Source organism: Schistocerca nitens, chromosome 2 (genome assembly GCF_023898315.1).
Source record: "Schistocerca nitens isolate TAMUIC-IGC-003100 chromosome 2, iqSchNite1.1, whole genome shotgun sequence".
Lineage (NCBI taxonomy): Eukaryota > Metazoa > Arthropoda > Insecta > Orthoptera > Acrididae > Schistocerca > Schistocerca nitens.
Window position 1 is genome coordinate 148,829,674 of NC_064615.1, and position 24,287 is coordinate 148,853,960.

The window sequence follows — 24,287 nt, forward strand, 5'->3', positions numbered from 1 at the left end:
TAACCTAGCTCGGTTGTTGAGTGTAACCTCCACCCATAATATTTCACAGGAACTATCCACTTCTACTTCACTACAGGATAAACTACTACTAACAGCGACAAACACGCCACCACCGGTTGCATGCAATCTATCCTTTCTAAACACCGTCTGTGCCTTTGTAAAAATGTCTGCTGAATTTATCTCTGGCTTCAGCCAGCTTTCTGTACCTATAATGATTTCAGCTTCGGTGCTTTCTATCAGCGCTTGAAGTTCCGGTACTTTACCAATGCAGCTTCGACAGTTTACAAATACAATACCGATTGCTGCTTGGTCCTCGATTGTCCTGACTTGGCCCCGCACCCTTTGAGGCTGTTGCCCTTTCTGTACTTGCCCGAGGCCATCTAACCTAAAAAAACGCCCAATCCACGCCACACAATCCCTGCTACCCGTGTAGCCGCTTGCTGCGTGTAGTGGACTCCTGACCTATCCAGCGGAACCCGAAACCCCACCACCCTATGGCGCAAGTCGAGGAATCTGCAGCCCACACGGTCGCAGAACCATCTCAGCCTCTGATTCAGACCCTCCACTCGGCTCTGTACCAAAGGTCCGCAGTCAGTCCTGTCGACGATGCTGCAGATGGTGAGCTCTGCTTTCATCCCGCTAGCGAGACTGGCAGTCTTCACCAAATCAGATAGCCGCCGGAAGCCAGAGAGGATTTCCTCCGATCCATAGCGACACACATCATTGGTGCCGACATGAGTGACCACCTGCAGATGGGTGCACCCTGTACCCTTCATGGCATCCGGAAGGAACCTTTCCACATCTGGAATGACTCCCCCCGGTATGCACACGGATTGCACATTGGTTTTCTTCCCCTCTCTTGCTGCCATATCCCTAAGGGGCCCCATTACGCGCCTGACGTTGGAGCTCCCAACTACCAGTAAGCCCACCCTCTGCGACTGCCCGGATCTTGCAGACTGAGGGGCAACCACTGGAACAGGACAAGCAGCCATCTCCGGCCGAACATCAGTATCAGCCGGAGACAGAGCCTGAAACCGGTTCTTCAGACAAACTGGAGAGGCCTTCCGTTCAGCCCTCCGGAATGTCTTTCGCCCCTTGCCACGCCTCGAGACGACCTCCCACTCTACCACAGGTGAGGGATCAGCCTCAATGTGGGCAGTATCCCGGGCAGCCACAGTCGTAGTCCGATCGGGAGATGCGTGGGACGAGCTGGCCGTCCCCGACAAACCCCCATCCGGACCCCCACAGTGATGCCCATTGGCAACAGCCTCAAGCTGTGTGACCGAAGCCAACACTGCCTGAAGCTGGGAGCGAAGGGATGCCAACTCAGCCTGCATCCGAATACAGCAGTTGCAGTCCCTATCCATGCTAAAAACTGTTGTGCAAAGAACGTCTGAATTAATCTACAGAGAGCACAAACAAATCGACACAAACTTTAAACAGTTATTAAAATACAAAATTGCCTAGTAAATGCAGTAATGTTGCTACTTGCGCACTGCTGACACACTGCTTGGCGGCGGAAGGAGACTTCGCGATTTTACACTATTCAGGTACTAAAACGCGATGCTACAACTCTCAAATACTATAATACGCCCGAAATTTATGAATTAAACAATCCAAGTACCAAAAACACGCAAAGAAATTAAGAATTAAACTATGTAACAAATGAGTGAGCTAGGAGTATACGACTTTCTGCTGGCAGCTGCTTATCCAACGGTGGCAGGGAGCACACTGGCTGTGACCAACCGACACTGGCTGTTCAAAACAAAAACAGAAGACAGACGACTACGCGAATTTACACTATTCAGGTACTAAAACGCGATGCTACAACTTTCAAATACTATAATACGCCCGAAATTTATGAATTAAACAATCCAAGTACCAAAAACACGCAAAGAAATTAAGAATTAAACTATGTAACAAATGAGTGAGCTAGGAGTATACGACGTTCTGCTGGCAGCTGCTTATCCAACGGCGGCAGGGAGCAACGTTCAGTTTGGCACAAGTCTTCATATAAGCATGAGCTGTTAACGGTAACTTATTTAGCCTTTCTTATCGTAATACATTCTTTTCAACCCCGATGTGTTCTGACGCTTATGTATCAAAACACGTCAATAAATTAAACTGTGACCAAGAGCTCCTTCGCTGAAACTAAAATCAGGAATCGCAACATTAAGAATGAGTTCGGAACTCCACTGTTGAACGCAAAGAAAAGAGCAGATAGGCGCGGAAAGAGTACAGTGAAGGTCTGTATGGGGGTGAGGAACTGTCTGATGACATGACGGAAGAATAAATTGTAAAATGTATGGAAGATATAGGGGAGCCCGTATTAGAGTCACAATTTAAAAGACTTAAGGTCAAGCAAGGGAGAGGGGATAGACAACATTCCATCGGAATTTCTAGAATCGTTCTGGGAAGTAGCAACCAAACCCCTATTCAAGGTGGTGTACAGAATCATTGAGGCTGGAGAGATATAAACGACTTCTATGAAAACATCCACACAATTCCGAAGATAGAACTATGCCAAAATCTGTTTAACAACTCTTATATCCAAGTTGCTGATAAGAATTCTGTGTAAAAAATTGGGAATGAAAATTGAGAATCTGTTAGATGACGATCAGTTGGACTTTACGAAAGACAAGGCACCAGAGACGCACTCCTGGCGCTACACTTGATAATGGAAGCAAGACCGAAGCAAAATCGAGAAACGTTCATAGGATTTGTCTACCTGGAAATCTCATTCGATAACGTAAGATGCAAGATGTTCGAAATTCCGAGAAAAACAGAAGTAAGCTATAAAGAAAAACGGGCAGTATACACGGAAGAGCCAAAGAAAGTGGTACACCTGCCTAATATCGTGTAGGGCCCCGCGAGCACGCAGAAGTGCCGCAACACGACGTGGCACGGACTCGACTAAGGCCTGAAGTAATGCTGGAGGGAACCGACACCATGAATCCTACAGGGCTGTCCATAAATCCGTAAGAGTACGAGGGGGTGGAGATCTCATCGGAACAGCACGTTGCAAGGCATCCAAGATATATCCAATAATGTTCATGTCTGGGGAGACTGGTGGCCAGCAGAAGTGTTTAAACTCATAAAAGTGTTCTGAAGGCACTCTGTAACAATTCTGGACGTGTGGGGTGTCGCACTGTCCTGCTGTGATTTCCGAAGCCCGTCGGAATTCACAATCAACATGAATGGATTCAGGTGATAAGACAGGATGCTTACGCTCATGTCACCTGTCAGAGTCGTACCTAGACGTATCAGGCGTCCCATATCACTCCAACTGCACTCGCCCCACAACATTACAGAGCCTCCACCAGCTTGAACAGTCCCATCTGACATGCTGGGTCAACCGGTTCGTGAGGTTGTCTTCATACCCGTCCACGTCCACCCGCTCGATACAATTGGTAAGGAGACTCGCCCGACCAGGCAACATGTTTCCAGTCATCAACAGTCCAACGTCTGTGTTGACGGGCTCAGATGAGGCGGAAAGCTTTGTGAAGGATATATGAGTGGGCCTTCGGCTCCGAAAGCCCATATCGATGAAGTTTCGTTGAATGGTTCGCACGATGACACTTGTTGATGGCCTGGCATTGAAATTCCAGATATTCACGGTACACTCGCTCATGAAATGGGCATAAGGGAAAATCGCCGTCCATAGCCACTTCGGACATGCTGTGCCTTATCGCTCGTGCGCCGACTATAGCACCACGTCCAAACTTACTTAAATCTTGGTAACCTGTCTTTGTAACGGCAGTCACCGATCTCACAATTTCTCCAGACACTTGCCTTATACAGGCGTTGCCGATCGCAGCACCGTATTCTGCCTGTTTACATATCTCTGTATTTGAATACGCATGCCTATACCAGTTTCTTCGCCGGTTCAGTGTATAAGAATCAAGGGGAATCAATAAGGTTGGAAGGCCTAGAGCGACGAGCTCGGGTTGAAAAGGGTGTAAGACAGGGACGCAGAGTATGGAGACTACTGTTCAAGCTACGCATCACATAAGCATTGACTCACATAAAAGAAACGCTTAAGAGCGGGATTAAAATGCAGGTTGAAAAAACATCAGTGATAAGATTTATTCATGACATCAGCATCCTCAGTGAAGGTGAAGGAGCAATAGAGGATCTTGTGAATGGAATGAAGTCTAGTGAGTACAGTGCGACGGGAAATTTATAGTCCTCAAACCAGTCACAAAGGGCAATCACAAGAAAACGCAAACACAGGCTTGTAGTTCACAAAGATTTATTACAAATATCCCCCAAAACCGGTTTTACAAAATTTTGTACAAAACCGGCCTTCCAATAGCCACCAATAACAAATACAATTAAAAACCTTATACAGTCTTTACAAGATTATATGGAATGAAACGAGTTACGTAAAGATCCTTCTTTTTAACTAAATAACAAGTAGCCCAGGTAAATATAGGTGATAAGCGTAATTGCCCACAAATATAACAGGAATTAACCGGAACTAAATCCCCATTGGTAAAACAAGCAACAGTACAGAATATTAAATAACAAATTTTAAGTAATAGAGTAAATTCCCCAACGGGAACCTTAGACCAATAAACAGATAATAGAACAACGGAATTCCACTAATTACACTCCACTGAACACATTCGTGAAATCCCTTTCAAGTATAACAACAATATTTAGGCAGAAAAGACAGTTATCTTAATACTCAGTTTAAGTTTCACGCAACAGCAGGCACACCCCAACGGATGACCCAAACTCAAGCAAGTATGGCCAAGCTACTAGGAACAGGGGACGCACCTTAGCGCAGCTGGAATACATTAACGAGAGGATTTACAAAACGAGAGGAATTACAAAAGAGAATACCCAACTTCTGTCAACTACTGGGGCGAGCAGCGACTCTGACAGAATACAGCCGCCGGCCGCGGTGGTCTCGCGTTTCTAGGCGCGCAGTCCGGAACCGTGCGACTGCTACGGTCGCAGGTTCGAATCCTGCCTCGGGCATGGATGTGTGTGATGTCCTTAGGTTAGTTAGGTTTAAGTAGTTCTAAGTTCTAGGGGACTGATGACCACAGCAGTTGAGTCCCATAGTGCTCAGAGGCATTTGAACAGAATACAGCCAAGTAGCGCCGAGCGTCACCAAAACGTAGCTGGCCGAGCTAACGGCGTCCGAACATATTTCAATCAAGTCGCCGCCCCCTCTGCTGGTCAATCCGGAACTGTTTTTTCCCGCCGCTCGTAGTACACTCTAACGTTTTTTGTTAACAAAAATAGCAATGGACAAACAACCAAATCAAAGGACGCAACACAAACTCTCTTATTTCATAGTTATGCCACCCCCCTTTAAATTTAACACCCTTAACTCATGCAAGACCTCATACAAATAGCACGGAAAATTATTCACTTTTTATAGCTTATAATTCTTTACTCTTACAGGCAGACCCCAATAACAAGCATAAAGTCTGGAGAAGTTAACAGCCTGTCGAACCGAGCTCATAAAAACCCATAATACAAGACACCATAGTCACGGTCCCTTCAAACGGACACCACAGAATAAATCATAAGATACTTAAGTAACATTACAAGCACACTCTCTTAACCCTAAACATGTTCCGCGCACTATCGCAGAATGACTCATGCAGCCTCCTAGCTTAGTGCTCCCGTCACTAAGCAATGTTTTACAATCTTAACAGCACTACTCAACATATACCGGAACCAAAAGTGAATTCCTTATTCCCCCCACGGCGGGGACAATCACATGTAAGTCACTGTTTCCGGCTTTGAACAGAAATTACGATCAGATTGATCACAAAACACAACTTCAAAGAAACAGCAGATGCCCACCGTTAGTAGCAGCAAACGACGAGAATTCACGTAGCATACATAGGCATCCAGCATCAGGAAGTACAATATACATACTAGTGCATTGGAGGCCATAACCACCAGCCCGCAGCCGACTTACTCCTCAAATCATAACACTGCGCCACGAGCAATCAACGTTCCTCCGTAACGGCCACTCCAAGACTCGCCAACCCAACATATGCCTAAGCAAGGTGCAAGCACGGTCAGTAGGGCCCCGGAGCGGAAACCAAGAGAACCACAGCCGGACGCGCCGCACTTAAATAGCGGCCAGAACAGCAAAACCAAAGAGAAAACGCACATTCCAGAAAGAACGGGATTACTGCCCCTACTAGATAAGGGAATCACTGGCGCCAGCGACTCCCCAAAGTCTCATACAGAACATGGACTACTGGGAGTAAACCAAAGAAAGACGAAAATAATGAGGAGCAGCAGAAATGAGAACAACGAGAAACTTAATATCAAAATTGTTGATCACGGAGTAGTTGAAGTTGAATTCTTTTACCTTGGAAGCAAAATAACCTATGATGGATGAAGCAAGGAGGACATAAAAACAGATGAGCATAGGTAAAGAGGCCATTCGTGGGCAGAAGAAGTCTACTAGCATCAACAGTAATAAATAAATAGTCCCATACTCAGGGAAGGAGTATAGTCGGAGGAGATGAAAAAATCCTGCACAACCTCTCGTGTCAAGGTTCTAGCGGAGGTGGTTTGCCGTTGCCTACCTGCAACCTGTTATTAAGTGTCAAGTGTGTATCTGTGTCGTGTGAATGGCTGCGATGAGTACTTGTACACTGTAGTGTTGGGTTTGTGTTGTTACAAACGAAGGGAGGATGAAACCCGGTGTCAGCACCTAGCCTACCTCTCTCGAAAAGCACCAAGGTACCCGCCGAACTTTACGTCCCCATTCGACAGAGGGATACTGTGTCACATCCCCTCGCTGCATAAGACACTGCAGAGATGTGTGGAATGTAAACTAGGACACTGGACAAAGAGTGCAGAACTGAAAGCTTACAATATCACCTGTCCTCCCGTCGCCGGCCAAATACTCAGTGAAAATTTCCTCCACCGCCAGGATTCGAACCGGGTTACCTCCAAGTCGAGCGTCACCATGCATGCGTGTCCTAGTAACTCCGGCTACGGACGCGCGTATTAGTATTAAAAATAGGCCATAATGTGAGGAAGAAATATCTGAGCATGTGAGTTTGGAGCACAGCACTGTACTGTAGTGAATTTAAGATTGGGGGAATGACGTACTAAGAGAATCGAAGCTTTTGAGATGTTTCGCTACAAAAGAAGGTTGAAAATTGGGTGTAAAGATAAGGTCAATAATGAGGAGGTTCCTCTCAGTATCGACGGAAAAAGGAATATTTGGAAGACGTTGACAAGAAGTACGGACAGGATGATAGGACGTCTGTTTAGACATTACGGAATGGCTTCCACGGTAGTACTCGTAGAGGGAGTTGTAGAGGGTAAAAGCTGCAGAGAAAGACAGAGATTGGAATACATCAAAAAATAATTGAGGATGTGGGGTGCAAAGGCAACTCTGAAATGGAAATGTTGGCCGTCAGCTGCAAACAGGCAGAAGACTGATGTTTCAAATAAAAAAAAAAAAGAAAGAAAGAAAAGAGAGAGAGAAGAGAAAAGAAAATAATCCCCAAGACACTGTGTGCAAAACTCATGACCAGTGGCGATCATGCAGTCCAGTTACCAACCAGTGATAGACTGATCTCCACGGTATAAAGCCGATATTTGTGAGTCAGAAACATCGTACGGTGATGGATACTCTTAACTCAGAAGGAATCCAGACTATGCCAACCTTTGGTGACTGTGGAATACCCACCAGTGGGATCTTTTCTATCACTTTCTTCACAACTGGCAACGATTTACGTGTGTCAGTAATGTCAAACTGCAACGTGACAAAGTAAGATGGAAAAGCAGGTTTAGCGATTCATGTTACGTTGGCGACGTGGTCAGTAGAAATTTACCCAAACTCTGATTCGGAAATAATGGGGAAGGCGTTAGTCTGTGACGCTGGAAAGGATCCCAGAATTTGCCGTAACTGTTTTAGCTAATTGGAGGAAACCTAATCTTGATGGACCGATGAGGCAGACGTAAATTCGAGCTTCCATCCTGTCCATTGTCTTGCCTGCCCACTACGTCATCGCTCTCAGTCTGGCTGGCTAAGTCAGATCAAATGTCAGACATTGTAACGCAGCAAATTATTACTAGTTGTCATCTTGCACTGAAAGCGTAGCTTGCCGTGGAGCCAGGGGGAGAGCAGATTTTGGTTCTCACTTTCGCACAGCTGACGCTGGCTCCTGTGCAGAGCGAGCGATGTATTTGCTTAACGCTGCGTGCAATACGTTACACATACTCTCTATGAATCTGAGGTAATACTATTAAATATTAATCGATCTTTTTCATGCTTAGTGTACCAAATTCTATGGATAGCAGAATCATTCTGTTAAAATTTTAAATCAATAACTTCAGTACTTTTGGAGCTATAATGTTCAAATGTGTGTGAATTCCTAAGGGACCAAACTGCTGAGGTCATCGATCCCTAGACGTACACACTACTTAAACTAACTTATGCTAAGAACAACTCACACACCCATGCCCGAGGGAGGACTCGAACCTCCTGCGGGAGGGGCCGCACAATCCGTGCATAGCTCCTCAAACCTCGCGGTCGCTCTGCGAGGCTTGGAGATATAAATTTTTACCTGAAACATGTAATAACCGTGCTGGTATTGTGAAACCGATTAGGGACTGTAATGTATTCATTTATATTATCAATTGAAACTACAACCAAGAGGATAGGTCCATATAATCTAATTTTATGGAAAATACTTTAGTTTCATTGCTACAGATTTCCGAGACATAATTAACAGTACATTGGAAACTATTATTTAATTATGCTTTGGTTGTGTGAGTGTTCTGAAGAGACTGAGAGGGTGAATGGAGGACATACGTAAAGTGAGAATGTGATATTTTATCAAAATTATGTAAATGTTAGCGTGAGAAAGTTGTAGTGTAATAGGGGAATTTGTAATGTACGTCCGAGTGAACTCGATTTTGTGAAGGGCAGCCAGAAGGGGCGTTGAGTATTAAATATAATAGTAATTATGCTGTGGAAGGGAATCGTATGTTGTTTTCATTAAATTTTATTCAGTTTCGGGATTACGAAACCTCTGGTCTAAATTACCTGTGATAATATGATTGGCTGACACTAGAAATGCCGAGAATATAGAAGTCTCGAGATGATCTGATCCGGTGCAAAACATACTAGCCAATAGGAATTCAGCATTTCCCGCGGGCTTGAGTAGAGCTATGTGCCTCAGATCTATGAATCGAGATGGTCGCTCGGGAGCCGTCTCCTGGTAGATATTTATGTTAAATCGTGCTGATCAAATTTGTACCAAAATGAAGAAATCCGAGCGTTTGATTGGTTCTCGCGTAGCTGATGAAAAGCGATTACAGTGTTGAGTATATTGTGAAAGTTTGGGCTTCATAATTGATTTATTTTAGGACATTTCGCGTTTGAACATTTCAAGTCGCACACAGACACCGCGTGGCGTGTTTCGTGCAAATTACGAGACATTATGGCGAGCATTCTATACAAGCATACTACTGAACAACTGCCTGTGCTACCTTTCAAGTACTTGTGGGTCATTGACTCTTTAGGATGTTTAAAATATCGGGTCGGACTAAATATCTTATGTGTGCTTTTCGGTGTGAACTTGTTACAGAGATGGCGTAACTGATTTCGGGATATTAAATACGGAATTGATGGCCATTTTCCTTGTTTTAAGAAAACAATAAACCGACTAAAAGGAAATTTATGACATTTTTTCAAACGACTCTGCAAGAATCTCGAATACTCGATAGTTTAACTTAAAACTTTCAGCTACTGCCCATGGACTGGAGCAATATGGCCTTTGTGTGGTAGGTATTTAGTTGAATTTTTGTCAACGCTGCTTTTGTCGGTTATAACAATATCTGCCTTGGCAGAGTGAAGGGACAGACGCCCTGAATATTATCCAGATGGGTGGACAGATTATTTAACAGATAGTGAGAGAGCAACCCGCCCCGCCGCAAAGTCTATATAAAGATGTTGCCTGCTGTTTTGAAGCAACCATATGTACCCTCCGTTCGCAGTACGACTAACACTGAAGTGTCCAAACAAACAGCTTTGCCTCTACACGATATTTTCTGGTGAGAGAAGAGACAATGGTTGGGACTGGAACGCCCTATATTTTGTGTGGAGACGAAAGAGATGTAAACTTTTCTACAAAATTTTTAGTCAGTTCTCATCTCATTCCAGTAATATTAAGGCTAATTACCTGGCTGTATATTACACACAAAGCTTGCTATCACGCGCCTTAATGCGGACACGAGACTGAAAAAGTCACCGATTACCTATTAACATGGTACTTGCTATATTTGTAAAACGTGCTACCGTTCACACATGGAAGCCCATCGTCGTATTTACGCGTCACTCGCCTGAAACAGCGACTTTAGCTCCTAGAGGAAGGGCAAGCAAACATGTAGAGAGGAAATCGGCGGAAAAACGTCACAAAGTTTACCCAAAAATGAAATAATAAACAAAAACGTTTGATGTAGGTTCAACCGTGAGATTGTGTCCAGCAGTGTCTTCTGGTGCGAAAACATGTGTCACATTGTAACCTTGCCCCTCTCTAATCGGCTATGTAAACGTTGCCGTAAACGCGTAGACGTAATTGTATCAGAATATCGTCAATCGTTACCGAAGTAAATAACTGAAAACTGCGGAATCGTATACACAAGTAAATTTCACAAATAACTTTCTCGAGTCTAAAAAATCATGAGACAAGTATTGTGTTGCAGACGTCACGTTACTCGTGTACAGCTTAATTAAGGTCTATAACGAAATTTGAATGTCAGAATACCTAGTAAACAGGGACAGCCTTTTCAATTTAAATAACACTTGAGAATCTAGCAGACGATTTATTAGAAGCTTGCTGCCCATCACATCCACCATAGCTGCAAAACGCTGTGATAATTTGCATTTCACAGATTATCAGTGCGAGCTCTCAAAGACATAAGAGCATTATAGGGTGTAGTTGGTGTCAGGAATAGAACTCAATTACAAATAGCGCCGAGAGACCAACAATATATCTGGTAGCGTGTACAGAGGACAGCAAAACTCACAGCACCTGGAGAAGACTGTTGGCTAAGCCATAGAAATATTGTACATAAAATGCAAACAGTATCTCGGCAGAACACATTGAAGAACATTATATGTGAATACTGTCTGCAAAAGGTGTTGCCAATAGAGTTAATAGTTCAAATGGCCCAAATGGCTCTGAGCACTATGAGACTTAACATCTGAGCTCATCATCCCCTAGAACTTAGAACTGCTTAAACCTAAGTAACCTAAATACATCTCACACATCCATGGCCGAGGCGGAATTCGAACCTGCGACCATAGCAGTCGCGCGGTTTCGGACTGAAGCGCCTAGAACCGCTCGGCCACCGAGGCCGGCTGAGTTAGTAGTAAAGACGAATAAATTAGAATGTCATACCTTATGCTGAAGTTTTACTTCTTTACTTTGTGTGTGTGTGGGGGGGGGGGAGGGGGGTGATCGAGATAAAGTTACGAAAAGGGTCGAAATTAAGTGGTAAGTTTGTTGGAAGTGATGAAGTGCTCTCATTCTTAAACGCTTAGTGAATACAGTCCGGGAAATTTTCGGGCCGTGAGTTACAATGCCTCAAAACACACACTAACCTTTAATACTCGACGTATTGTGTTAAATGCTTAATGAAACACTTAATGAGCAGATTATGACCCCATTCAAAATTTTTGAAAATCAAGTTTGACGGTTTTAACCCGTTTAGTAATATAGAGAGATAATAAGTACAGTCGAAAGCTGAAGGGACAACTTGTTATCTGCACAAAGGAAAGTTATAAGACTTACTTCGTCAGCTTCTGAGGTTGTGGTCCAGTGGTTCCGCGAGAAGGTTGATGACGTCATCCAGTGGTTGCCACTCGGAGCGCGCGGCTTGGCCAGCCAGCAGCGGAGCCGTAACGCGGGGAACGGCTGACGGCACCAGCGCGGGGGGACGCGGCAGCCGTAGTTGAGATCGTTCGACACTAAGGGGCTCTCCTGCCCCTCGCGACGATTTCGCCGGAAATAATGAGGCGCAGATAACTGCAGCGACCCTGTTTCAGCGCTGCCAGGCGACGGCGGACGTCGCAGCCCGACGCTCACGACGCATCGCGTCGATGAGGTCTGGAGCCAAGCAGAAACCATTGCAATGACGTCCCCCTGCTTCATTATGAGACGCTTATGCGCCTCAGTTGCGCATCAGTTCATGACGAGGCATAAATTAATACAGTTTTGAGAGTGACAACGAAAGCCAGAAGTGTCCCTGGATAAATAAATTGAAAAAACTCAGCTTGACATCTCCTCCTCCCACCTCTCTCTGTCCACCTCTTCGAGCCCGCTCTGTCTGTCCATCTCCACCCTCCCCCCTCTCTCTCTATCCGCCTCCACCTCTCTCCTGTCTCTCCTTTGCACCTCACCTTCTCTACCTATACATCCCGTTGTCCCTGTCCATAACCTCCACCTCTCTCTCTCTCTCTGTCCACCTCCCAACTCTCTGCACCCCCCCCCCTCACTCTCTGTCCACCACCTCCTCCCCCCTCCGTCCATCTGCCCCTCCGCTCTGCCCCTCTGCTCCTTTCCCTCCTGTTCATCTCTTTCTCCCGTCTCTCTACCCAACTCCCCCAAGTCGCCCTGTTCATCTCCTCCCCTTTCGTTTAGTGTCCATCTGATCCTCTCTGTCTGTCCATCTCCTCTTCTTCCCCTTCTCTGTCCATTTCCTACAACCCCCCTCCCACTCTGCCTACTCATCTCCTCCTCCCTTATTTCTCTTTCTCTACCTGACTCCTCTTTTGTTTCTCTGTCCATCCCCTCCTCACTGCTCTCTCTGTCCATTTCCCCCTTCTCTGCTTCAGTCCATTTTCCCATCCCCCTATCCGTGCCTATTTTCTCCCTCCCCCTCGCTGTCTATCCATGTCCTCGCCACCCCAGTAGAGGCTGGTTATTCTTACTCCTACAGTATTCGTTTCCAGATTATAACTAATACGTATACTAAATTTGATTCGTATCTTTCTGGGGGCTTAGCATGAGCTTGTCACCCTTGGCTTTTGTCACATACGCACATGTGAAACATATTTCACATTAACTTCTACACATATTTCACCTGTATGTCCAGCGAATTTCACCCTGTACTTTTATTTTCACGCAGGTTAATTTTTGCGATGTCGTAGCTCCTGAAATATGTGCTGTACAACGATATAATTTGCCAGGTACATCCAGCGGTATATGTGCCTACTGTCTGCGAAATGTGTTACGAATGGAGTTGGTGGCAAATAAGTAAAAGAAAATTTTTCGTAACATTTTTGAGAAACAGCCATCATGTAAGCAATATAAAATCAGTGAAAAACAGTCTACATTGGACTGGTTATTTTATTAAAATGACCAGTTTCGTTCTAGTCTTAAGCTATCTTCAGACAGAATTATCAACTGAAGTTGACGATTCATAGAGCAGTCAGTTGACCTCAGTCGCGGAAACTGAGCAGCTTCAGCGACTGAGGTCAACTGACTGTTTTACGTATCGTCTACTTCAGCTGATGCTGCTGTCTAAAGATGGGCTAAGACTAGGCTGTGACTGGTCATTTTAATAAAATAACCATAGCGAGCTAGACTTTTTTCACTGATTTTATAAAGAAGTAATAAATTAAAACTTCAAGCATAACGTCAGTTTTTCACGCATCTCAGTAGATGAGGTCATATCTCAAGAACTATGTGCCGTACAATAATATATTTTTGTACTTACATTCAGCGGCATTTGTGGATAATGTCTTCGAAATGTGTTGCGATAGAGTCACTAGCGAAGAAGTAATAAATCAAAACGTCATACACGACGCAGTCGTTTTCTTTGCATCTCAGTGTGTGACGTCGAATCTCGTGAACTGTGCGTCGTACAATGACATATTTTTGTTTGTACATTCAGCAGAAAATGTGGATACTGTCTGCTAAAAGAATTGTGGGTAGGTTTAGTAGCAATGAAGTAATAAATTGAAACGTCTTGCATGATGCGGTAGTTTTTCAAGCATTCAGTGTTTATAACATCTTATCTCCCAAACTAAGAGTCTTATAACGCTGTAATTTTTCTGGTGCGTTCAGTGGTATACTTAAATATTGTGTGCAGAATGTGTCACGAATACAATGAGAAGTAAAGTAATAATAAATTAAAACGTCATGCTTAGTGTGGCAGTGTACTACATCAACAGTGAAAATATACACACATCAAAAAACGTTTTGCGTCACTTCGGTTCCGAAAGTGCCGGAACCTGTACAGAAAATTGGAATAGAGATCAACATAAACATCATTTCAGCCCTTTATATTGCTCATGAAAACCATACATTGCATTTTGTACCACCATAGAGCGAGATCTTCAGAGGTCGTGGTTCAGATTGCTGTACACACCGCTACCTATAATACTGAGTAGCACGTTCTCTGGCACTGACGCATGTCTGTATTTATCAAGGCGCTGTTAGACCCACTCCTCAACGGCGACTCGGCGTAGATCCCACAAAGTGGTTGGTGGGTCACGTCGTCAAACAGCCCTTTTCAATCTATCCCAGGCGTGTTCGATAGGGTTCATGTCTGGAGAACATGCAGGCCACTCTAGTCGAGCGATGTCGTTATCCTGAAGGAAGTCATTCAGAAGATGTTCACGATGGGGGCGCAAATTGTCGTCCATGTAGACGAATGCCTCGTGAATATGCTGTCGATATCGTTGCACTATGGATCGGATGATGACATTCACGTATCGTATAGCCGTTATGGCGTCTTCCATGACCACCAGTGGCGTACTTAGGCTCTACATAATGCCACCCCAAAACGGCAGGGAAACTTCACCTTGCTGCAATTGCTGACAGTGTGTCTCAGGCGTTCAGCCTAACCGGGTTTCCTCCGAACACTTCTCCGACGATTGTCTGGTTGAAGGCATATGCGACACTCATCGGTGAAGAGAACATGATGCCAATCCCGAGCGGTCCATTCGGCATGTTCCTGGGCCCATCTGTACCGTGCTGCATGGTGTCGTGGTTGCAAAAATGGACCTCGCCATGGACGTCGGGAGTGAAGTTGCGCATGATGCAGCCTATTGCGCTCAGTTTGAGTGGTAACACGACGTCCTGTGGCTGCACGAAAAGCATTATTCAACATGGTGACGTTGCTGTCAGGGTTTCTCCGAGCCACAATCCGTTGGTTGCGGTATTCCACTGCGGTAGTAGCCCTTAGGCATCCTGAGTGAGGCATGTCATCGACAGTTCCTGTCTCTCTGTATCTCCTTCATGTCCAAACAACATCGCTTTGATTCACTTCGAGACGCCTGGACACATCCCTAGCACAGGTATTCCCGCGTCGCGGTCTACATTGCTTTTTCACCCTCAGACCTACTCCTCTGACAGGTGGGTAATTCTTACCGCCACAGTGATTGTTTCCAGGCAGTAAATGATATGTCCACGAAGTTTTGTTGAAATCGGCGCATTGGTTTAGGAGGAGGCGTGGAACATACATACATACGTACACCCATTTTTATAATTAGAATGGGTTCTGTGCAGTAACCGACGTAATAGTGGCACGATTAAATTCTGGCTCATCGGTTAGCAAGACTGTTGTTTTTATCTGAATGAAGTCCTGCCAGGAGTCGTCAGCTTTAAAGTCGTGTCTACAAGCTAAAGTGGCTAAAACGGATCATCGAGCTGCAAATGTAGGTTTCCTCTCTAATAGCTTCCTGGGCAACAAAAATTTAACTTCAGTATTTCATATGTTTACTGACATAATTTAAAATTTTTTAATGGTGTTATCGTCTACTACATAAGAGATACAATTTTACTTTAAAGTTTTAATATAATACCCCTCCCGCCGGATGTACGAGTCCTCCCTCTGGTACGGGTGTGTGTGTGTGTTGTTCTTAGCAGAAGTTAGTTTACATAGTGTGTAAGTCTAGCGACTGATGAACTAAGCAGTTTGCTCCCTTAGGAATTCACACACATTTGAACGCTTTAATGTAATAAATAAATGCTAGAAACTGTGTAGGTATGTGTCTTGTAACTTACGGTGCGCTAATTACCCAGGCTATATTCATCCAGTATTTGAGAATCAGAGAACTTACGGATTTCCAGGAAACTTTACACATAACTTCGGCCCTTTTCAAAACTCTTTCTCGCAGACACCCTTCCCGAAATAGCACCTTTCACCAAATAACAGCCGGCCGAAGTGGCCGTGCGGTTAAAGGCGCTGCAGTCTGGAACCGCAAGACCGCTACGGTCGCAGGTTCGAATCCTGCCTCGGGCATGGATGTTTGTGATGTCCTTAGGTTCGTTAGGTTTAACTAGTTCTAAGTTCTAGGGGACTAATAACCTCAGCAGTTGAGTCCCATAGTGCTCAGAGCCATTTGAACCATTTTGAACCAAATAACAAAAGAAAAATTTTTATCTCTTACTACATTAGTTGCTGTTCATTCAGCAAAACTTCTGCATCAGGTACGAGTTTTTAATTTGTTACTTCTCTAGTATTTACTCTATTCGCAGCAGGTTTTTGAGAAAGTATTCACACGTAACTCTCGATATACTTGAAAAATCCTATCATTGTACGGTATTTTGGACAGGGGATATGCCATCATAACCATCGAGATGTGTGAAAAAACTAGCTTTCTTTGAAAAAGCAGCGATAACTACCTACACTATACTAATCCAGTGTTTGATAATGAGAGCGTCTTCCACCAAACCCCAAACATAATCCAACTTTTCTAACGTTTACACATGGTAATTAGAATCAGCAGAATCGGGCTCAGGGAAATTACAGATGTTTTAGTAGCTGGTGTATTAATTCTGGAATGCGTTGCCAACTTGGAACACGTCTGTTGCCAGCTGTACTATTTTGATGATTGATTTGGGCTTGTGGCAAGCAGAGTGGGAGATGAATAACGTAATTAGTTTAAAAATACGTGCTTTTTAAAAAAATATACGCACCTTGGATTATGATAATGAAATACCTACTGCGTTATCTAGAAGCTCAAAATCTTTGAAGCACTGATGTATAATTTGCCGCTACAACAGTTACCAAGTGAAATCTGTTACTGACCCACACGTAATGGTTTCTATTGCACCAGGTTACAGCTCAATGATCACTCCTTAATAAAGCTGTAAATTACAAAAACAAAAAATAGTTCGCTGCTGCTGTAGGACTTTCTGGCAGAGAGAGGATTACAGAATAAATTTGGATAATCAGGGCTTACTGTGGTCTCTTGCAGTGGCGAGGGACGATATGTTACTACATTCCCGAGAAAATCATTCTTGAGACCCAAATTAATTTACGCTGATCTCTTCATTTAAACAAGATTGTACACATGCTGGCACTAGTAGTGTTTCTGCTGATCAGAAATGGCGTTAATGTATAACACATGAGTTGCTGGCCAAAATTCAATGAACGGCGTAAAAATCCAGTATCTCGCAGAAAAATGACAAGAAGAAACACTGAAAAAATTACATCAGCAATTTGGTTCTACTAGGACTTCCAAGCAAACACGTGAGGTGCTGTACAAAGGAACACAACCTTGCATTCTGCGTGTTGACCGACCACACCAACCAAAAGAACGTTAGAGAGCATCCTGGTGTAACAGCTACAGTCTGTCCTCACAAAATATAATCTGCGAATAAGAGTTTATTCTCATTTTCATTTGGAAGAGGCTACTTAGACCTGATAGACGTGCGGATGGATACTTATCGAACAGATACAGTCGCCCATGTGGTCACGCCGTGCTAAACCATTCACACAATCTTCAAGTCCATAATCTACACTCCTGGAAATGTAAAAAAGAACACATTGACACCGGTGTGTCAGACCCACCATACTTGCTCCGGACACTGCGAGAGGGCTGTACAAGCAATGATCACACGCACGGCACAGCGGACACACCAGGAACCGCGGTGTTGGCCGTCGAATGGCGCTAGCTGCGCAGCATTTGTGCACCGCCGCCGTCAGTGTCAGCCAGCTTGCCGTGACATATGGAGCTCCATCGCAGTCTTTAACACTGGTAGCATTCCGCGACAGCGTGGACGTGAACCGTATGTGCAGCTGACGGACTTTGAGCTAGGGCGTATAGTGGGCATGCGGGAGGCCGGGTGGACGTACCGCCGAATTGCTCAACACGTGGGGCGTGAGGTCTCCACAGTACATCGATGTTGTCGCCAGTGGTCGGCGGAAGGTGCACGTGCCCGTCGACCTGGGACCGGACCGCAGCGACGCACGGATGCACGCCAAGACCGTAGGATCCTACGCAGTGCCGTAGGGGACCGCACCGCCACTTCCCAGCAAATTAGGGACACTGTTGCTCCTGGGGTATCGGCGAGGACCATTCGCAACCGTCTCCATGAAGCTGGGCTACGGTCCCGCACACCGTTAGGCCGTCTTCCGCTCACGCCCCAACATCGTGCAGCCCGCCTCCAGTGGTGTCGCGACAGGCGTGAATGGAGGGACGAATGGAGACTTGTCGTCTTCAGCGATGAGAGTCGCTTCTGCTTTGGTGCCAATGATGGTCGTATGCGTGTTTGGCGCCGTGCAGGTGAGCGCCACAATCAGGACTGCATACGACCGAGGCACACAGGGCCAACACCCGGCATCATGGTGCGGGGAGCGATCTCCTACACTGGCCGTACACCACTGGTGATCGTCGAGGGGACACTGAATAGTGCACGGTACATCCAAACCGTCATCGAACCCATCGTTCTACCATTCCTAGACCGGCAAGGGAACTTGCTGTTCCAACAGGACAATGCACGTCCGCATGTATCCCGTGCCACCCAACGTGCTCTAGAAGGTGTAAGTCAACTACCCTGGCCAGCAAGATCTCCGGATCTGTCCCCCATTGAGCATGTTTGGGACTGGATGAAGCGTCGTCTCACGCGGTCTGCACGTCCAGCACGAACGCTGGTCCAACTGAGGCGCCAGGTGGAAATGGCATGGCAAGCCGTTCCACAGGACTACATCCAGCATCTCTACGATTGTCTCCATGGGAGAATAGCAGCCTGCATTGCTGCGAAAGGTGGATATACACTGTACTAGTGCCGACATTGTGCATGCTCTGTTGCCTATGTCTATGTGCCTGTGGTTCTGTCAGTGTGATCATGTGATGTATCTGACCCCAGGAATGTGTCAATAAAGTTTCCCCTTCCTGGGACAATGAATTCACGGTGTTCTTATTTCAATTTCCAGGAGTGTATATAAAATTTCAATCTTTACGAAATAGCATGTAAACAGAACTGATACAAAGCCAAGTGTATAAAGTAGCCTGTTACGGAAGTAAAAATTAATTTTAGCAAGAATTTCACGCAGAGAGCGTTGCTAGATTTCACCATAGAAAAAACCTCTTATAATGCAGTCACTGACACAGAACTATCTATTACGTGTCTGTTCCCTTCCCGCTACCAGCACCTTCACTGTGGTCGCGCAGACAACTCCGATGGTTGCACTTTTGCCCCTCAAGGTGTCTGCTCAAGGAGCACTGTTCACTGTTCAGTAGCAACGACTATTGCAAACATTTTCTTTTCTATAATATTATTGGTTTCCATGGCGTGCCCATACAGCCACTCAACACTGCAATGTCAATTATGACGATATGAACGTAAGGACAACATAACACTCAGTTCCCGAGCGGAAGAAAACCCCGACCCGGTCGGGAATTGAAAAGGGGCCCCTTCGGTTAGCAATCCACGACACGCTGACGGCGATCTCATCTTTCAGCAGTGTAACTGTCCGTATCTCGTAGCCAGAACCGTGTTACAGTGGTTTGAGGAGTGTTGAACTCACGTTGATGTCTCGGCGACCAAATTCGCCTGATGTAAATGCTATGGAACCCAGCTGGGTCGCTATTGGGCGCCACCACAGCGTACGCAAATCAGCTGCCCATTATTTACGCAAATTACATGACATGTGCGTAGGCATGTAATGCCACAAACCTCCACAAGCCTACCAACTAACTGTCGGATCACTGATACGTATAATCAGTTATGTATTTCGTTCCACAGACGGTCAAATAAGCTATTAAGCAGGTGGTCATAATGTTTAGGTTCGTCAGTGTATACAGTTCTTCTTTAGTTTTCTTGTGTTTTCGGCCGACATTGGTTCAGGGTCGGCATGGCTATTAACGGATTGGTATGGTTAACGTAAGAGGAGGCTGGAAGCCCTTCTTGTCCTGTTATCTCCCGGTACGGAATACGTGTATCCCAACGACATGCGTGGAGTGTCATTCATGTGAAAGTGAGCCATATGTTTGCGAATCGTGTAACTGAGGTGTGAGCTAGGTACCAGTCCAGTATTCACTTTGTGACTTACGGAAAACCGCCTAAAAACCACATCCAGGCTGAACGGCACACCGGCTTCGTTGTTAATGCGATGGGCGAATTCGATGCGGGACCAGCGCTCTTCGACGTACCAGAAGCGGCGCCTTAACACACACGGATTGCCGAGCAGGTAAGATGGTAGGAGATATGAAGTAAGTACTTTAAGTTTGGGAACCAGTAGTCATAAATGAATACTTCCAAAGGCGCAAGCTCCTAAAGCACCTGAATGATAAATGAACGTGAGTCTTGTTTTTGTAAATGTTTATGCTTTGTAACACAACATGGTTCATCGACGTTCGTGACCCAACTCTGAAAAACAATACTCGACTGTCTGTGGTACAGCCGATCTGCAAGAAATCTGTGTATAGAAACGTGCGAGGAACTGGCTACTTGGAGCTGCTCAAGGCTCTTCCTCACTTAAGAGGTGGGGAGATGGTGTCGGATCACATATTTGAGAAGATTCATCAATAAGCACCAATCAACTTGCCCCTGAAATGCACATGCCATGATAATACAAAATTGAGAGTATTGTGGAAGCAGCAGCTACGTCCGGGTCGCAAAAAATGTCAGTAAAAAGCTAAATATTGATTTCCGATCATCAGATCCCTATTTCTAAGTACTCAATTGAGGATCATCTGCTATCTGCATAGTTGTAACAACAAATGGTTTGTGACGCTCCGTATGACAATTACCGGTTGCTTGATACCGCCATGTTGATACCACTTCTACAACTTGTTAGTGGTAAACAAATTCGCCACAGTTGTAAAATGCTTTTATTGGTCGAAGTCTTACACGACAGAAGTCGATAAACACTATCATGGTTTCGGGTTCTTAGCCCTATCAGTAGATGTACCTGTAATCAAAAGTAAAACAATATTTGTAATCTAATCCTTTAAACGATTAAAAATTTTTTAAAATTAAAAATTTAGAAACTAAAACATCAGATGAAATGATGCAGGGAGCCTAGACAATATAGTAGAACAGGATTTTATTATATTAAGTGTCAGCAATGTAATTTTTGATACGTTGTACAAACTGACATGTTTTCAGTCTGGGTTTAAGGGGCATCGTAACGTTACCAGTGTCAAATAACCAAGAAGGATCTTTCTATACTTCACGTCTATCCCAAAGTCTTGATTTTAAACATGTTGGAAGAAATCGTGATTTTCAAACGTACATTGGACAATCCTGACACTGGTTTTGGATGTAACTTACCGTATTCTCGTCTCCAGTTTCTTATTGCTGCCACGGCACCTTAATCTACGTTCCATATCCTTTTCCACTGTAACAACATCAAATGGATATTTATTGATGAAAATTTTAATTATTAATTCTGTAAATTTTCAATTTTTTTAAATTGTTTGATTTTTAAGTATCTATTAAATGTTTTACCTCCTAATTTCACGGGTTCACAATCTGCCGTTTGTTACGTGTGGTAGTTGCTATTGCGTGCAGATTTTGGCATTTTTTGTGCACTTTTTCCTTTGGCTTATGCTGTTATTTATGCATTGGGTGTCTCGTGTCTCTAACTTTGTTGCACTTCTTCTGTTATTAGCCATCTGCTTTTTCCTATTTGCTTGTTAAGGTGAACGTCTCTCTTACTGGACTGCCATTATTTTCGGTTATTATTTATATGTCTTCTGTATTCTTTTTTCGGAATTCGTACATACTTTTATATCAGTTCCGCTCCATGCCGTGTTCTGCGCCCCGTTCACGGTTCTTAACATGAACACAGTTCTCAACGTTAGTATTCAGTCCTCTTGCTGTAGCCATAGGGATCACACGGGCACACCGTATGAGGTTTCGGTAAGTGATAGTCTCAAATGTTCTTGCCGGTTTCTCGTGTTCACCGCATCAGGATTATAGGTGATTTGCGTTTTGCACGACAGGGGCACTATTTAGTTTAACTTTGGACTAGCGTCCTACGGTAACTATTTTTGTTGACTGCATGCGTTCCAGCTCACAATTTTGGGAGAAGAGGCATTTTCCCAGGTTGAAAGTTGGGGTTGTTTGCAGCCGCAATTTGGAATGCTATTATGACAGTCCACCTACAGTAGATATTTGTCTACTAGTTATTTGGGCATAGACATGACGTCCCACAACCACTAGGTAAGCTATTTTTTAATCATTAAATCTGATTTTTAGTTTATAAATTTTAATTTTCTAATTTCCAAAATTGTTTAACGGAGTAGAAATGTGGTTCGGTATAGCGTAAGACATCGGTCAGTAAAAGCGTTTTACAATTTTGGCGGATTTGTTTACCACAAAAATGTTGCAGAACAGTTGTGGATATACCACAAATAAAAACTTACACTTCTACAACTACTGCTGCTACTACCTTTTCCCATTACGCAAGGACGAACGCTACCGCTGCTAATATCGTTGCCATGCTTACTGCCGCCGCTGCTACAACCGTGACAAATGCCCTACGTTTCCATGATTTCATTAATTATGGCTGCTGGTACATTTGAGAGCTAATAAACTAATTCTGGGAAGCAAACAGCGTCCAACTCAGCAATGAGCCGCGCTTGCTAGAATTACACGACGTATTTCTCCACAGATTTACCGGAAAGCGGATTAGTTCTCTGCACTACTACACTTATGAAATCTGTCTAAATAAGGCTCCCCAGCCTCTCTTTGGCTCGCGGGGCGAGGTTAAATCTACTCCAGATAATTAAAACCCCTCTAGCTGTAGAACTACAGACGGGATTATTCAGAGTTTCGAGCACTGTACTGGAATATATACACCGCTAACAGGTCTTTCACCGTCTCCAACTGGTTGCTAAAAACTTCCACCGATAAGATCCACATACAGTTCTAACTCCTTAAGGCAGACAATATCCACAGACATACAGACTCAAATTTCCGTGCTAACAAATGGAATTCATTTGCTTACCAGATAGTATTGACGGAAGATACTGAAATATTTCGAAGCAGATGAGCTAGTTTTTCATTATAGCGAAATAGTGAAGATAGTGTCACGGATATCGCAAGCGAATTCGGGTAGCAATCACTAAAACAAAGGCGTTTCTCGTTGCTGCGAGATCTTCTCACAAAATTTCAGTCAACAACTTTCTCCTCCGAATGTTTTTTTTTTAACTCCCACCTACATAGCAAGAAACGACCTTGATAACATAAGAGGAATCAGAGCTCGCACGGAAAGATTTAATATTTAGGTGTTTATTCCTCCACTTGCTATTCCAATTTGAAATGGTCGAGAAATAGTCTGAAAGTGGTTTTGTGATCCCTCCCCCAAATATTAATTGCAGAATAGTCATGTAGCTGTAGATGTAGAATTAAACCTTTCAAAATCCGCTTTGCTCATTGGACACTACCTCCAGCTAGTTAATTGATCCACGCTCTAACAAGGGAACCTCCCCATCGCACCCCCCTCAGATTTAGTTATAAGTTGGCACAGGGATAGGCCATGAAAAACTGAACACAGATCAATCGAGAAAACAGGAAGAAGTTGTATGGAACTATGAAAAAAATAAGCAAAATATACAAACTGAGTAGTCCGTTTCCAAGATAAGCCACATCAAGGTACGTGTACACTGATGAGCTACGTGGTCCCGTGGTTACCAAGAGCAGCTACGGAACGGAAGGTCCCTGGTTCAGTCCTCCCTCGAGTGAAAAGTTTTAATTTTTTATTTTCAGACAATTATCAAAGTTCATGCACTCAGACGTGATCAACTTCGCTCTCCAAAATTCCAGGACATGTTCAGATTTGCTTGGGCACATGCAGGATTTGACGGTCTACACACGGAAAAACTTGAAAACGTTAAAAACGTATGTTTTGACAGAGCACAGGGAAAACTGTGCGACTGTGAAACTTGCATTCATTTGTTGCAGTTTATGTGACAAACTCTTATGTCTTCATCACTTTTTTGGGAGTGATTATCACATCCACAAGAAAACCTAAATCGGGCAAGGTAGAAGAAACTTTTTACCCATTCGCCAAGTGTGCAAGTTATGTGGGTCGAC